This window comes from Bubalus bubalis, chromosome 9 (genome assembly GCF_019923935.1).
Source record: "Bubalus bubalis isolate 160015118507 breed Murrah chromosome 9, NDDB_SH_1, whole genome shotgun sequence".
NCBI lineage: Eukaryota > Metazoa > Chordata > Mammalia > Artiodactyla > Bovidae > Bubalus > Bubalus bubalis.
The window spans coordinates 77,024,509-77,040,927 of record NC_059165.1 but is presented as its reverse complement, the minus strand read 5'-3'; the positions used below and the strand labels follow the sequence as shown (position 1 = coordinate 77,040,927).

At 38.4% G+C, this 16,419-nt stretch overlaps 1 long non-coding RNA gene across 2 annotated transcripts in view; it reads right to left on the bottom strand.

The window, feature by feature from the left end:
• Window positions 1-2,871: 2,871 nt before the first annotated feature.
• Window positions 2,872-16,419, bottom strand: part of LOC123335101 — a 28,277-nt gene continuing 14,729 nt past the window's right edge. The window contains exons 3-5 of one of the 2 annotated variants that reach the window (XR_006553438.1): window positions 10,920-10,963; window positions 5,189-5,239; window positions 2,872-4,084 (exon numbers count right to left, since the gene is read on the bottom strand). This is a non-coding gene — a long non-coding RNA (uncharacterized LOC123335101). The remainder of the gene's footprint in view (window positions 4,085-5,188; window positions 5,240-10,919; window positions 10,964-16,419) is intronic. The other variant, XR_006553437.1, reaches the window with a different exon arrangement.

Genomic DNA, 16,419 nt, shown 5'->3' with positions numbered 1-16,419 from the left:
TGGAAAAAAACAAAGTGATAAGTAGAGAGAAAGTGATGGAAGGTTTGTGGAAATTGGATCCTGGGAAACAGGTTTTGTGCGTGGTCAGGACTGAGTAAGTTTAGAATAAATTTAACTGAGTAAATGAATTTTAAAGGTAAGCCGATACAAAACCTGAATTTGGGTTTTCTCCTTGTTAAAAGTAGAAGTTTTCTTAAAATGCTGAACCACCTTTATAACAAACTTTAAGTTTCTTTATCTTTTAAGTGATATAGTCTGTATTTTCCTTTGAAATATTTTATTGTCATTTTGGTTAAGAAATTAGTATTGTCCCACAGTGACCTGTGGTCTTATTTGACCACGTATTTTAAAACTTTTTGACAAGCTTCCCAAATCTCAAATTTTAATGAAAGTTCTTTTGATTTCCAGCTAATTCTGGGGTGCTTTAGGGGGTCCCTGAGGTATTTCAAAGAAAATTATTTAACTAGGATTATTTGGAATGTTAAATTAAATGTAATCATTCATAATTCTAGTTATTGTAACCAAGTTTCTTTATTGATTACAGTGTAATCAGATGTTTAGCCATGCCTTTTAAGTCTTTTGTCATTTATAGATATTTTTGTACTCTGATGCGCTTGCAAAAAGTGCTTCATCATCAAAGAGATTTGTAGAAAGACTATGGAAGCTGTTGTAACAGTTCCACATCAAAATGATGGCAATGAGAGGATTCCAGCTCATACCCACTTAAAACAAGGAGTTCTTCGGCCTCTGGGACCCCCAGATCAGGCATCTAGAGATTTCTATTCCCTGACAGGCAGGGTCGATGCCCATACTTAGCCTTGAAGCAGTTACAGAAGAAAGACTGTCATCCCTCTGCTTCATAAGAGTGTGGGGGTAAAGTCTCTGAGGGAGCAATGAAACAAGAGGGAAGGGGCAGGGCACAATCTTTAAAGAATAACATAGCCACAGGGCAAGACAAAGACTGGTTAAAACCAACTAGGTCCAAGATGGCACAAGATTTGACTTCCATTAGACCTTGAGACTCATTATCCACTTATTTATTAGCATATGCTAAATGATGCACCCACCAGCACCACGACAGTTCTGAGACCAACCATAGGAGCCCAAAAAGTGGGTGGTGGTCCAATTCCTGGAAATTCCCACTCCTTCACCAAAATAATTGGAATTATTCTCCCATTTATTAGCCTATGAAATTACCCAACCCATAAAAACTAACCACTCCATATTTTCAGGCTCTCGCTCTCTGAGATGGCCCCCACTCTGTGGAATGTTTCCTCTCTAAATAAATCCATTTCTTAACTGTCACTTCATCTCCGAATTCTTTCACGACAAAGCGAGAACCTTAAACTCACCAATCATTACAATTTTTTTGAAAAGGCACTCTTCTAAAGATCATCAAATATTTTAAGCTATAAAAATAAGTCCCAAGTTGACAATTCTCTGACCAAACTTTTTCAAGATGCAAGAAAATCTGCTCAGTTAGGAAGCTGCCCTCTTCTAAGCTCAGCAGTGATGCAAAACATATCTGCAGTCACTAAAACCACTTTCAAATTGAACTGCCTGATGTCTGTAAAGAGCAATACCTTTAAAATGTCAAAAAAAAAAGTTATAGAAAAAAAAAAAAACTGGAGAAAACTGTTTATTCCAAACAAATGTTTTCATTTTGTCTACAGCTAAAGCTTCTGTGAGATAAGACCCTGAATTAAAACAGCACACAGGCCAAGGTTACTGCCCATGTAATTAAATGTCAGACTGAAAAAAAGAGGGTAGTCAGAGAGCTTCATGTGAACTTTGATTCTGTAAATCAGTCACTGAATTCAACAACCTCGCTGCGTCTTAGTGGAACTAAAGGCAGATAATCTCCTAAAGCCAAAAATAAGAAACATGGGGGAAAGTATGTCATCTCAAGCCCCCAACATCCTCCCACACTGAGACCCTCTCTTCCTCGTCTTTAGCCTCACATTCCAGTCAGGCACTCAAAGGGAATTTTTTCCAAGATTTACCCCTCTGCTTTCTCTTTCTTTCAGATCATTTAGTTGACCTAAAATTCACAGTTGATGATAATAGCTGAAAAACTCCTTGACGGGTAAAATACTGCCAACCTACTTCTGGTTAGCAAACATTTTTCATATCAGACTGATTTAACACAGTAAATGGTCTGCATATTGAAAAAATGAATGAGCAATTCTCTCTGAATTAAAAAGGCAAGGGTTTCTCCCCAAGGTTCTTACGATGAAAGCAGTGTTAACTAATATGAAAGGCTGTCTGCAGTTGTCTCACTTTTTCCCAAGGGTTTTCTGCACCTCTAAGGAACTGTACATTTTGATTCTAAACCAATGTTCCTTAGAGGTGAAGAAAACCCTTGAGATAAAAATTTAATGTAAACCCAGCTTTAGCCCTGAGGTGTTTGTCAGAAGCAAATATAAGACCATTTTGGAATGAAGCTCCCAAAATCCAAGTTATGAGGATTTTTTACACACACACACAAAAGCCACACCTAAAATAATCTCACATTTTAAAATTATAAAGCTCATAAGGAATCAATTTCCCAATACATTTGAATACTCAGACTAAACTTTTAAAAACTTTGGAGATTATTTTACATCTATAGAAAAAAAGTATTTTGAAATCTGATTTCTTTGATGAAAGTTTACAAAAATGACTGATGGAAAAAAATTGGAGTATCCCTCCCTGTGTTACCCTTACTCATCCCTGGAACTAATTCAAGCTGAACTTGAAGCTTAATCATTATTACTAAGAATTGTCTGACTCTAATCAAAGTATGGTGTTCAATTTCAGCTGGCACTTAGGTCAACACAATATGAAATGGAAAATTATAAACGTTAGGACAAAGAAAATCCCCTTTGTCTTTTTTCTGAGAAAGTTGGCAGAAAATCATTTTATTTCTAATATCATTCTTCTGTTGAAAGTTTTCTCAACTTAAGCATTAAAAATTGTCATTCTTACAAATATATATATATAAGTTCATGCTGGGTTTACCTATATGTTCACTCAGTAAATAGTGAATGTTTATTGTGTATTTATTTGTTCTAGATGCTCTGCTCAGGTTAGAGGGCAAGACCGAAAATACTTATTAGGAATTAAATTCAGCAAAGGTATAATGTCTAAAATCAAGTCCATCGCTAAATTCTCCAAGGGGTGAGTGTATACAGGGAAAAGCAGAGTTCTGAGGCATAAGACAGTGATTAAAGTTCAGGAATAGTAAAAACAAAATCTAAGCTGAAGAGAAAGAGTCACATTTCACAGAGGAAAATGAACATAAGTTATTGAGAGATTCAACCAAGTGCAAAGTTCAATGTCAGAATAATGGGAAACGAGGGCCACTGAACTTAGTGGTTGGAAAATCACTGGAGATACTCATTAAATAGCAAAAATTAAGACCTTTATAAACAGGAAAAATGAGTGGTGAGAAAATGGTGATAATTAGCATTCATTCCAGATATTCAGCAGAAGTAAAGATGATAACAGCTGTAGGGAGAGTGACAGGTGGTAAAAAGCTGCCTTTGGGCTTTCCTTATAGCTCAGTTGGTAAAGAATCTGCCTGCAATGCAGGAGACTCCGGTTCGGTTCCTGGGTCGGGATTTCTGCTGGAGAGTGGATAAGCTACCCACTCCAGTATTCTTGGATTTCCCTGGTGGCTCATCTGGTAAAGAATCTGCCTGCAATACAGGAGACCTGGGTTTGATTCCTGGGCTGGGAAGATCCCCTGGAGAAGGGAAAGGCTATCCACTCCAGTGTTCTAGCCTAGAGAATTCCATGGAGAGTTGGATGTGACTTTCACTTTCTTTTACTTTCGAAGGAATGAAGTAAAATTTAATCAATAAAAACTGATAATAGTAATTCAAGAGGAGGTATATAAGGCAACTTCTGTTGGGTATTAGAATCAAAGATGCAGGCAGAGGGTTAACACTGAGGAGAAGTGACAGCTCTTCACTGGAAAGGTTCTCACAGATGTTAGGACCTCATGTGAAGTAACACAGACGCTTCTGTGAGAGGGCTTCAGTCAGCGCATTCCTCTGTGGAGGAGGGAACGAGGGAAGAGCTGTGGGGAGCTCCTTAGGCCCTATGGAAGAGAGACAACAATCTGTGTGGCAGACCATGGCTGGAGGACCCGGGCTGTCCTCAAGATATTTATGAATGAATGAATAAAACTAAAATAAAACATAAAGCACCACTGAGAGGGAGTGAATCAGGTCCATCAAGTTGGCTAGCAGGGTACTGTCCCAAAATTAACTTGAACAACTAAAAATGAGGCTTCTCATTATTTACAAAGCAAAAAAGACTAACAGAACAAAGTTAGCTGGAGCTCCTCCCACCCAAATAAGCAATCAACCTAACACACAAACAAAATAAGAAAAAGAACAAAAACAAGAAAAAAATTCTAAAAGGCAATTATATAACACATCAAAAAATATTTCTTTTTGTGTGTAAATCAACTATAATGTAGATTTTAAAAATTAAAGTATATCACATCTTTACCCTTTTTTTTTCTTAGCATGCAAATTTATTTTTTATATATTTTAATATGCAATTATTGATCTGAAGTACCTTTCCTTCCCGGCTCTAATCTTTACTTTCTTGAATATTTCAATTAGTTATCAATACTGTATGCCATAAATCATAAGTACAGCTTCATTCTTTGTACACAGTTATGTTGTTCAAGTATATCACACTGACTATACCCAGATATGCATATCCCTATTGCCACTGCAGTGGACGCTGAACTTGTGAAGAGATTGTTCCTCACAATACTAGCAAAGTAATGTCATGTTTAAGATTTTTAATTACACATGGCTGCTTTGAACATGGCAAGTTTTTGATATGTGTTAAGATAAATGCATTTTCCCTTTGGTTCTCTGTGTCAACATAAAAGCCTGAAGACCTCTGTACTTGTTATATACATCTGCAAATTTCTCTGATCATTTCTCTGATCTCAAAGAAACCAGTTGAATTAAGAAACAAAATGATTAGCTCTTAGTTTTAAGTATTTGATACACAATGAGATGTGAAAAAGACATGATCACTTGTGCTCTTAGAAGAGGAAGAAATACTTTCCAAAAGGTCATCTTCTGTAAGGATTAGAGCACTGTCCTCAGAGTGTGAGATTTTAAGCTCTGAAATCAACCATGCTATTTACTGGCATGCAAAATTTAGCAAATCACTTGACCTCTGTGAAACGTGATTTTACCGGCTCTCTGGTGGCTCAGCAGTAAAGAATCTGCAAGAGATACAAGAGACACAAGTTTGATTCGTGGGAGAAGAAGAAACCCTGGAGGAGTGTATGGCAACCCCCACCAGTATGCTTGTCAAGAAAATTCCATGGACAGAGGAGCCTCACGGGCTATGATCCATGGGGTCACAAAGAGTTGGACACAACTGAAGGGTAATAGCTTCTATCTTGTGCAGATTTAAATGATTTAGATTAACTTGCTTTAAATTCTCCCTCCATAACCCCAAAACCATGATCGCTTTAATGTTTCGCAGAATCACAATAGTGGTTTATGATTTCATGTTGTCCCTGCTCTCCTGAAGCATAATTGCCTCTATGCTGCTATGGTGCTGGCCCACACTGACTCAGATTCTTAAAACATAGCACATTTTTCAAAATTTATTAAAATTTCAACCTCCAATCCATGTATGAAAATGAAACACTTTACCAATTATTTCCAGAAAGGCAAAAGTTAGGCATGCCTGGTCTCTAACATCCCCTTTGATCAGCAAATACCTCCACTCCACTGAGGGTTTCTCCATTGGGTTTTCCCCACCCAGCACTCAGTTTTCTTTTTCTGGCTCTGGGCCCTCGTGTTCCCGCTCCCTTCACCTGCTCTTCTGTCTACTTTTAGCAGCAAAACAATGAAGTCTTCACCTTTTCTCATCCAGACGGAGTCCCACTCATTCCCTCATTCTTATCTTACATCTTTGTCAGGGTCTCACCTACTCCAAGTCACTTTATATTTTCTCTTTCTCTAAAATGATTTCTGATTACAATGCTAAGATAATTAAACTTTTTTCAACAAATGAGCCAGAATAGACTTTAAACTCCTAACCCAACCTTCTCATTTTAAAATTGACAGATAATTCAGGGAACTATAATATATGTAAATCCTATAATGAACCATAATGAAAAAGAATATGTGGATATATTGGACTGAATCACTTTTTGTTTTTAAAAATTCTACCTCTGGCTAATTCTTCTAAAAGTCATTTCTGAGCCATTGGCTGTGAATATCAAGTCTTTCACCATAGACAAAAGAATCTTGTCAATGATTGATATCCAGACAATATTACTTTGTGCCAGGGCATGTATGTTTATATTTTTTGTTTTTGTATTGGTTGTTTTGAAATCCCAAACAGGTTTCTCAAGAAGCAATCATTGGAGATCAAACCAATGCTTCCTAAAAATGACAGGAAAAACCTGGCCTGCTCTCGATGGGCAGTGACTTATTTTGTCCACCTTTTACCAGCTTGCAGATGAGTATTTTATATCCATATTCACAGGTGAAAAATCAGCAATACTTATTCCATTGAGACTAAGAGATAAAAAGCAATTTGATAAGTTTACCACATAGGCAATCACCAGCTTTCAGCTTTGGTATTGTTTTGGAAAAGTCTGATATGCTTGTTAGCAAAGCACAGCACAGATTCAACAATGCCCCAGACTGTCTTGATGATTTTTTGTTCTCTATTTATTTATTTATTTAATGGGTTTTTATAACTGTGCTCATTCCTGAAGCTTTGAGACAAACACAGACATGCACTCACACACAACAAATTTCCAGCAAAAAACTTCAATGGCATCAAAGAGAAAAATTAAAAAGATTTTTTTTTGACTATTCTTGTATTATCTTTCCATCTACATAGGCTCTATAGTCAAAGTAGTATTTGATTCAACTGGAATCCCATGGTATAGCCTTAGGATACTATTAATGATTTTTCTTTTTTTTTTTTTTTTTAAATTTTATTTTATTTTTAAACTTTACAATATTGTATTGGTTTTGCCAAATATTGAAATGAATCCGCCACAGGTATACATGTGTTCCCCATCTTGAACCCTCCTCCCTCCTCCCTCCCCATACCATCCCTCTGGGTCATCCTAGTGCACCAGCCCCAAGCATCCAGTATCGTGCATTGAACCTGGACTGGTGACTTGTTTCATATACAATATTATACAGGTTTCAATGCCATTCCCCCAAATCATCCCACCCTCTCCCTCTCCCAGAGTCCAAAAGACTGTTCTATACATCAGTGTCTCTTTTGCTGTCTCGTATACAGGGTTATTGTTACCATCTTTCTAAATTCCATATATATGCGTTAGTATACTGTATTGGTGTTTTTCTTTCTGGCTTACTTCACTCTGTATAATAGGCTCCAGTTTCATCCACCTCATTAGAACTGATTCAAATGTATTCTTTTTAATGGCTGAGTAATACTCCATTGTGTATATGTACCATAGCTTTCTTATCCATTCATCTGCTGATGGACATCTAGGTTGCTTCCATGTCCTGGCTATTATAAACAGTGCTGTGATGAACATTGGGGTACACGTGTCTCTTTCCCTTCTGGTCTCCTCAGTGTGTATGCCCAGCAGTGGAACTGCTGGATCATAAGGCAGTTCTATTTCCAGTTTTTAGAGAGGTCATCTCTAAAAAGACATAAACATAGACTCAAAGATTCCCTCTTCTGTGAAAACTTCCCTAACCACATTGCAACAACTAATCATTAGAACTTTCAGAATTACCAAGGATATCCTTTGGGGAGCATTTGTTTTAGTTTAACAATCCTTGACATTTCATTTAAATTTCTAAGTCATTAAGATACTAATTCTTTTCTTGGTTTTACTGTTATTACTGGTAGAGAAATTGTAGGAAATAGTAAACAGTCATTTTCCCTATGTAGAGGATCCCCAAGACCATATCCTACTTCAGTGATTTACTAGGAAGTCTTACAGGACTCAGCATATAGTTGTCTTCATGACTAACTCTTGTTGAAGCAAATGGATACAAAAAAAAAAAATCAGCAAAAGGTAAAAAGCACATGTGACAAAGTCAAAAGGAACCCAGATACAAGCGTCCAAGAGTCCCTTCCCAGTGGAGTCATACAGATCTTAATTCCCTCAGCATCAAACTGTGACAATACATGTACAGAACCATCTATCAGACAAACTCTTGAGGGACTCTGTGCCCAAAGTTTCATCAAAGACTGGTCACATGGACACACACAACCTCTGCCCAAATTCCAGACTCCCAGAAGTAAAACAGGTGCTCTGCATAAACCACACTGCTTGCATAAACAAAATGGGCACAGAGGGCCACTCTTTTGTTAGGCAGGGAATGGTGGGAACAGAAATCCAAGCTTCCAAATACCAGCCAAGGGACAACTCTGCAAACAGTGCTTTCTAAGTAGCCTCAGGCCTGCTGTGCTAACTCTTTTCTGCACATACCCTTAGAAATGGGATGGCCAAACTTCTGTGTCTAAAGCTGGAATCCTAAAGAAAACCTCAAGCTTTGAGGGGGGAAGGATATAGATTCATGGAAGAGTATTAAACTAGATTTTCCTTAAGGAAGAAGGGATGACAGTATTGAATGAAAAAGGAACAACAACCTCATCCTGATGTGTCTTCTCTGAGATGGAGAAAAACATGAGAACCACCTTTTAGCAAGTGGGAGTGTCCAATGTTCATCTCTAACACAGAAGGATTGAGTAGAATCCCAGGGGCGGGGGAGCCTGGTGGGCTGCCATCTATGGGGTCCCACAGAGTCGGACACGACTGAAGCGACTTGGCAACAGCAGTAGTAGTGATATTTATGGATGCTTTGTAATTTAAATATTGAGTTGTAACTTTGAAAACCAAATCAAAAGCAACTAGAGCATGTTCTTGGCAAAAGAAGAGCAGAAATACCTCATGCCCTAGTAGACTTGAAAGGCAAAGACCCAAGTGATAGACTTGATATACTTAAGACTCATGTCCAGGTTTTCTGAGTTGTACTATTTTTCTAGGATTTTTATATGACTTCAAAGAAACGTAATCCTCCCCTTTATACCATCAACCCCACCAAAACATTTTTTAAAAGAAAATTTATATCGACCACCTAGCTAGAGTTAACTTTTTATACGTATTTAAGAAATACAATCGTGATTCTCTGTGAATCTCTTTTGGTAGAACAAAATCATTCCAGTTAAACACACAATATAACATTTCATAAAATGCACAAACAAAGCAGTAAGTAGAAGATACAGAACATCTGTTTAAGGAGTAATGTCCTGGAAACAGATGCAAGCTGTCTTCAGCCCCAACAAAGAAAAACTGGCAGTTAACAAAGACTATTACATGCTTACTCCCTGATTTTCAGACAAACCACCATGGTTATGAGAGGGGCCTGGGCAATTAGGTAAATGGCACCCCACACACCAACACCCAGAAACTCTGGCAACATTTTATTCATGTTCAAAAAGTGGCTTATTTAAAGAATAGCTGCCTAACTGGTTTAAACACCAAGGAACCTTGTGTTTCTCTGATAACAAATCCAGGATCCCTATGTGCGTATTTTCTGCAACCACTTGGCTATAACAAGGAAAATGCTTTTAGTTAGAAATGCTCCCATCATAATCATCTGGAAGGAAAATGGATTTACCCTTAGATGCACACCACGCATTCTCAATTTCGTATTATTCTTTTCTTTTCAAGAGTGGATTTCTTAAACATATAACTAAACGCTATCTAATGTTGATGACTTTGAAGGATTTTTTAGAAATAAATTCATAAATAAAAAATTAACTGAATCAATGATAGTCATGTATTGAGGTAAAAATGACTGACATATTTATCTCATTTTGAACTGAATTCTGAATATATATTATTTTAGACATTTGGGAAATGAATAGTTAAAAATATTCTGACATAGCTTTAAATTGGCTGGCATTTTGTTGCTGCTATTCTTTTATATTTTCCAGTTTAAAGCAGGTGAATTCTGCAACAAACTGAATGCTTATGACTCCCCAAAATTCATATGTTGAAACTTAACCCCTCCATGTTATTATACCAAAGAATATGGTATCTTCTAAGCCTCTCAATTCACAAAGTAAGAAATAGAAAAAAAAAAAATGGAAAACAAAGCATAAGGAATGGAAACTACAGAAGGGTGCCACATGTCAAACCTTTCTAAACTTTCAGGTAGGATGTGTACTAAACACATCACAGATGAGACTATGGACGAACGGCTGAATCACGTTCGCTCTCACGTCACGGTGAAAGAAGATGAAGCCCGGGGTGAGTGAACCAAACCCTGGAATGACCACACTCCTACAATGCTCCTACAAGGAGAGGTGAAGCCGCTGAGATTAAAAAACACAAATAGAGTTTGTCAGAAGCCATGGCAGACTTTCTTGGCCTTATGGCTAAACTGAGAGGCATCTGAGCCACACAATCTTCTGGCATGTAGGTACCTGTTGTTGATTAGTCACTAAATCATGTTTGACTTTTTTGCAACCCCATGGACTGCAGCCAGCCAGGCTCCTTTGTCCATGGGATTTCCCAGACAAGAATACTGCAGTGGGTTGCCATTTCCTTCACCAGGGGATCTTCCAGACCCAGGAATTGAACCTGCCTCTCTTGCATTGCAGGCAGATTCTTTACCACTGAGCCACCCGGGAAGCCCCAACATGGTCCTAACTGCTGGGTGACAAAAGAAACATGAAGAGAAACTCATTTAGGCAGAAAAAGGCTTTCACTGCAACTCTATCTCAGTACTTTGATCAATGTCTTATCTCTATGCATCCCACAACCACACATGAAACTTGGTTTCTGGATTTCTGATCTATAAAATTAACTGATAACATGAAATTTCATCTTCATTTTCATTGAGACATACAGTACACAGAAATAGACATGGACTTCTTACCAAGTTCTCTTCATCTTCCAGTAGGAACAAATGTAGGCTTCCTTCTGTGAGGATAAATTTAAAAAAAAAATCTTAAGTATATAAAGCAGTTCAACTCAGAGATGACTCCACAGAATCAGAATTAATAATTTCCTGGTTAATAAATTTAAGAAACTGTTAATACTAATTTAGTACAATAACATCTTTTTAAAACAATTTGAGTTTTCAGCAAGTTTCAAAAGAGCATTTCATCCATGAAACTAGGTCAGATAGTCACCACAAAGATATCTACATATATCTGAAATCATATAAAACTATACATGAATGGAAACATTTCGTGGAAAAAAAAAAATTTAAAACCATAGGAAAGCAAAACATGTACAGTTAGCTACCATAAGCATAGCAAATTAGTGAAGTAGGAAACAAGTTCAAAGTTTTCTTAAAAGTTTTAAAAAGATGAGAACAAAATAATGAAATAAAGGTAAGCGTTATTGAGAATAAATTCACTAAAAGAAAAATCTCAAAAGTTCTCACCACACACACAAAAAGCTGCAATTAAGTGTGGTGATGGATGTGTTAACTAACATCATGGTAACCATTTCATAATACATATTTCTTCCTCTTTTCAGAAGATTTTACATTTTTTCAGACTTTCATTATTGTTTATAACTCTAATAAACAATCTTGTATATAAATCTCTGTATCTGATTGTTTTATTAAGGTAGGTCTCTGCCTGAGTCAGAAAAAAACTTTTTAATTTAAAATTTAATTTAATTTTTTTCTGGAAAGATTTTTATATTTAATCTTCATAAATACTTTTTTGTGTGCCTATGTATCAGATGGTAAAGGATCTGCCTGTGATCTAGGAGACCCCAGGTTTGATCCCTGGGGCTTCCCTGATAGCTCAGTTGGTAAAGAATCCACCTGCATTTCAGGAGACCCTGGTTCAATTCCTGGGTTGGGAAGATCCGCTGGAGAAGAGATAGGCTACTCACTCCAGTATTCTTGGGCTTCCCTTGTGGCTCAGCTGGTAAAGAATCCGCCTGCAATGCAGGAAACCTGGGTTTGATCTCTGGGTTGGAGAGATCCCCTAAAGAAGGGAAAGGCTACCCACTCCAGTATTCTGGGTGGAGAATTCCAAGGACTGTATAGTCCATGGGGTCACAAAGAATCAGACATGACTGAGTGACTTTCACTTCCACAGGTTCAATCCCTGGGTTGGGAAGATTCCCTGGAGAAGGGAATGGCAACCCACTCCAGTATTCTTGCCTGGAGAATCCTATGGACAGAGAAGCCTGAAGGGCTACAGTCTATGGGCTCACAAACAGTTGGACACGACTGAGCGACTAACACACACACATGTATATATACACATATATACATGTTTATAAATACAAGAATGTTCAGTTGGGTGGGCCTGCCAGCTGGACTCAATGTTTAAGTGGAGCCGCTAGGTGGGTTCCTTGGTCAGGTAGGTCTGCTGGCTATATTCTGCAATTAGGTGGGGCCCACTAGCTTGTCTCTGTAATCACCCCTGTTTGGATGGGGTTGCCTACTCTAACATGTTCATTGGCGGGTGGCACCACTAGCTGGACTCTGTGATTGGGCAGGACTATGAACTGGGCTCCACAATCCCTCCTGATCTAGTAGGTTCCCAGGCTATGTTTCCTGACCAAACAGTGCTGCGGATGTAGATGGGCTCTCAGTCAGGGGACTGTGGTTGGACGGGGCCCCGGGTTACACTGTGCAATCAGGTGAGGCTACAAGCTATGCCCTGAAGTTGGACAGGGCCACAGGCTGGGCTGAAAGATCCTACAGACCACTGGCTGTGATGCACTACTGGGCATGTTGACTGGCCTGGCTCACTGGTCAGCAGGGCCTCCAGCTGGATCTCACTGTTGAGTATATACCACAGCCAGAATAGCCCATTGACTGGAGGCCCAAATCTGGCAGAAATGCCAACTGAACAAATTTATCCGATGGGACCACTGACTTGGCTTTGCAGAAGGGTAGAGCCACTGGCTGGGATTTCTGCTTAGGCATGCCTATATGCAGAAATGCAGCCAAGATCTCAGTGCTGGTTGCCGTAAGCCCTGCCTGCTTCCCTATCTCTATCTGATCTCCAGGGGAAAAACCCCAAGGGTTTCCCCAGTGATCCCCATGAGGCAAAACCAGAAAGAGCTCTCTGGGAAGCATCCCTCAGGGTGGGGAAGCTGGATGTTCACCTTGGGCTCTCCCTCCCAAGTGGAGAAACTGGCGACCTTGGGGCTGGGGAGGGCGGTACTGCACAGGCCTGGGGGAGCGACAGTGCAGTAAGAGTGTAGCCTCCTCTGATCCTTCCAAGATGGTCCTTTCAGTCTCTACGGTCCAGGGGTGCATCAGGATCACTCTAGGTTCTGGGATTTTCACAGTGGTATGTCTCTGGATAATTGCTAGTTGCTCTTCTTGTGAGAAGCACTAAAGTCAGGAACAATCCACATCATGATCTTCATGATGTCATTGCAAGACCTTAGGTAGCCATTTAAAATAATGCCTTTGAATTATATTTATGACTTTTAAAAATGCACCATATAATACTAAATGGAAAAGATTTTTAAACTGAAAAAAATAGACGTGGAAAATGCACTCAAATGTTAACAGCACTTATCTCTGGATATTGAATTTGAGGTGTTTTTAATTCTTATACTAGTCATTCAGTGTTTTCCAAATGTTTCATGAAATTTGAAAGGAACTTTTTTATAATCAAAATTATATATATATATATATATATATATATATATATATATACTGCTTCTAAGTCACTTCAGTCGTGTCCAACTCTGTGCAACCCCATAGACAGCAGCCCACCAGGCTCCCCCGTCCCTGGGATTCTCCAGGCAAGAACACTGGAGTGGGTTGCCATTTCCTTCTCCAATGCATGAAAGTGAAAAGTGAAAGTGAAGTCGCTCAGTCGTGTCCGACTCTTAGCGACCCCATGGACTGCAGACTACCAGGCTCCTCCGTCCATGGGATTTTCCAGGCAAGAGTACTGGAGTGGGGTGCCATCTCCTTCTCCGATATACATAATTTGTATCAACATAAAATATCTTTTCAACACAGAGCAGCTTCTGATTTTGTCTATCATATTCAAAAGTTCTCTCATAGAGCACCTTTAAAATAATACTAAATAGTCTTTTCCCCCCATATCTAAAGGTAGAACATATTGTATTGTAAATATTTTATATTCTTTTCATATATACTCTGTAAGCTCTAAGAATAAAATATTGTTTGAGATGCATGATTCATCTTAAAGGACAAAGAAAAAGATCTTACAAGTTTAGCCACACAGAATGGTACATAATGGACATGGACTGTATCATGCTATGAATCTGGTGAGTTGAATTTGGGATAAATTACAGAATTTTCTTTCTGCACAAAGCAATTTTTCCCAAATCAAGCTTTTATTAATGTTCGTACTGTTCTTATTTTCTATTCATTTAATGGTAAATTACCAGGTTATCTGAAAACAGTACTAAACTAACTTCTGATTCTTCTTAAAGCAATTTTTTTTAAAAAATTATAGCTTGGAAAATAAATGGAAAAGAGTGCCCCTCTGCCTCTCTGAAGGACTTTTTATGGTATTGCTTCCTGTCTTCTCATTCCCTCTATCAAAACAGCATCCCCGTCTTTCCATTAACCATCATCACTTTAACCGCATCTCTTTTATTTCAGTGAATGCAGTCCGTACGAACTATAGTGAGATGTCAGTAAACAACAGACATTAGGCTTTTAACCCACCATAATAGAAAAGTCACTTACTGTCAAAAATATGACACATTTCAAATTGGAAGGCAGCCCTCTCCAACCCTACAATCCCTTACCTGCTCAGGATTCTGCTTGAATTTAGAATCAGCATCACAACTGGGATGTAACTGAGTCTGATATAAATAAACCAAACTCTCAAAATGAAATTAAAGACATGAGAAGGCATGTGTACACCACAATAAAAAAAAATGCTATTTCACAAAGTTACTGAGCAGAGAGAATTAAATTTTTTAAAAAGAGGCCTGTGGACATCCAGATAGGGCTTCTATATGTAGCCACCTGTGCCAGGACACTGTAGGATCAGGATGAAAGGTTGATGAAAGTGATTTTCCTAAGGAGGATCCATTGATGTTGACCAATTTATTAAGTAGAATATCCACTTGTCAGTCTGTAGCTAGAAACATAGCTCCTTAGTGCACAGGTATTGATCAGCCTCTCTTTCCAACAAGAATATCTACACTGGAGAAAAAAACAGCTACAATGAGAGTATTCATGGTGAACATACAGCCAGTGCAACAGGAGCTAAGGGGCTTGGATGACCACTGGGGCATAAGAATCAACAGTCTATGCTTCTATCTGGCCTATTCTGGCCTATGAGAAACACCCACAAAGCCAACTAGTGAACCATCTCTTTCTGTGGGATATCATGCATCCATGAGTGCTCAGTCACTCAGTTGTGTCAGATTCTTTGTGATGCCACGGACTGTAGCCTGCCAGACTCCTCTGTCCATGGAATTCTCCAGGCAAGAATACTGGAATGGGTTGCCATTTTCTTCTCCAGAGGATCTTCCTGACCCAAGGATCAAACCCATGTCTCCTGCATCTCCTGCATAGGCAGGCAGATTCTTTACCTGGGAAGCCCTCTGTGAGATCTCAGCTCAAGGAAAATTTGAGTACTTCTTGCCCATTGGAGTCACCTATCCAGACTGTACAGTTTTGAGCTGATTTTTTAAATTGAGTTATAATTTACAAACAATGAATTGTATTAATTTTAATTGTACAGCTTGATAAATTCAGATAATTTTATTAGCCCAAAGAAACTTCACTTTAATCAAGAAAACCATCCACTATAAATGAACTAGATAAATAGCAAGGACCTACAGAATAGAACTATAGTCAATATCTTGTAATATCCTATAATGGAAAAGATCTGAAAAAGAATATGTATGTGTATATATATATATACACATATACACACATACATATATATAAAACTGAATCACTTTGCCTAACACCTGAAACCTCATAAACCAACTACATTTTAATTTTTTAAAAAGATACAATTATTCCTTCAATGCTAAAATTTTTTTCATGCCCCTTCCAGTTTCTTGTCCTTCCCACACAGAAGCAACCATTATTCTGATTTCTATCACCATAGATTTGCTTTGCCAGGTCTTGAAGTTCACATATATAGAATCATACTTACGTCCTCTGTGTCTGACTTCTGCTTAACTTAATGTTTACAAGATTCACCCAGTGTATTGCTTTTATCAGTAGTTTATTTCCTTTTACTGCTAAATAGTATTCTCTCAGTTAAGTTCAGTTGAGTCACTCAGTTGTGTCCAACTCTTTGTGACCCCATGAATCGCAGCACACCAGGCCTCCCTGTCCATCACCAACTCCCGGAGTTCACTCGAAGTCATGTCCATCGAGTCAATGATACCATCCTGCCATCTCATCCTCTGTCGTCCCCTTCTCCTCCTGCCCCTAATCCCTC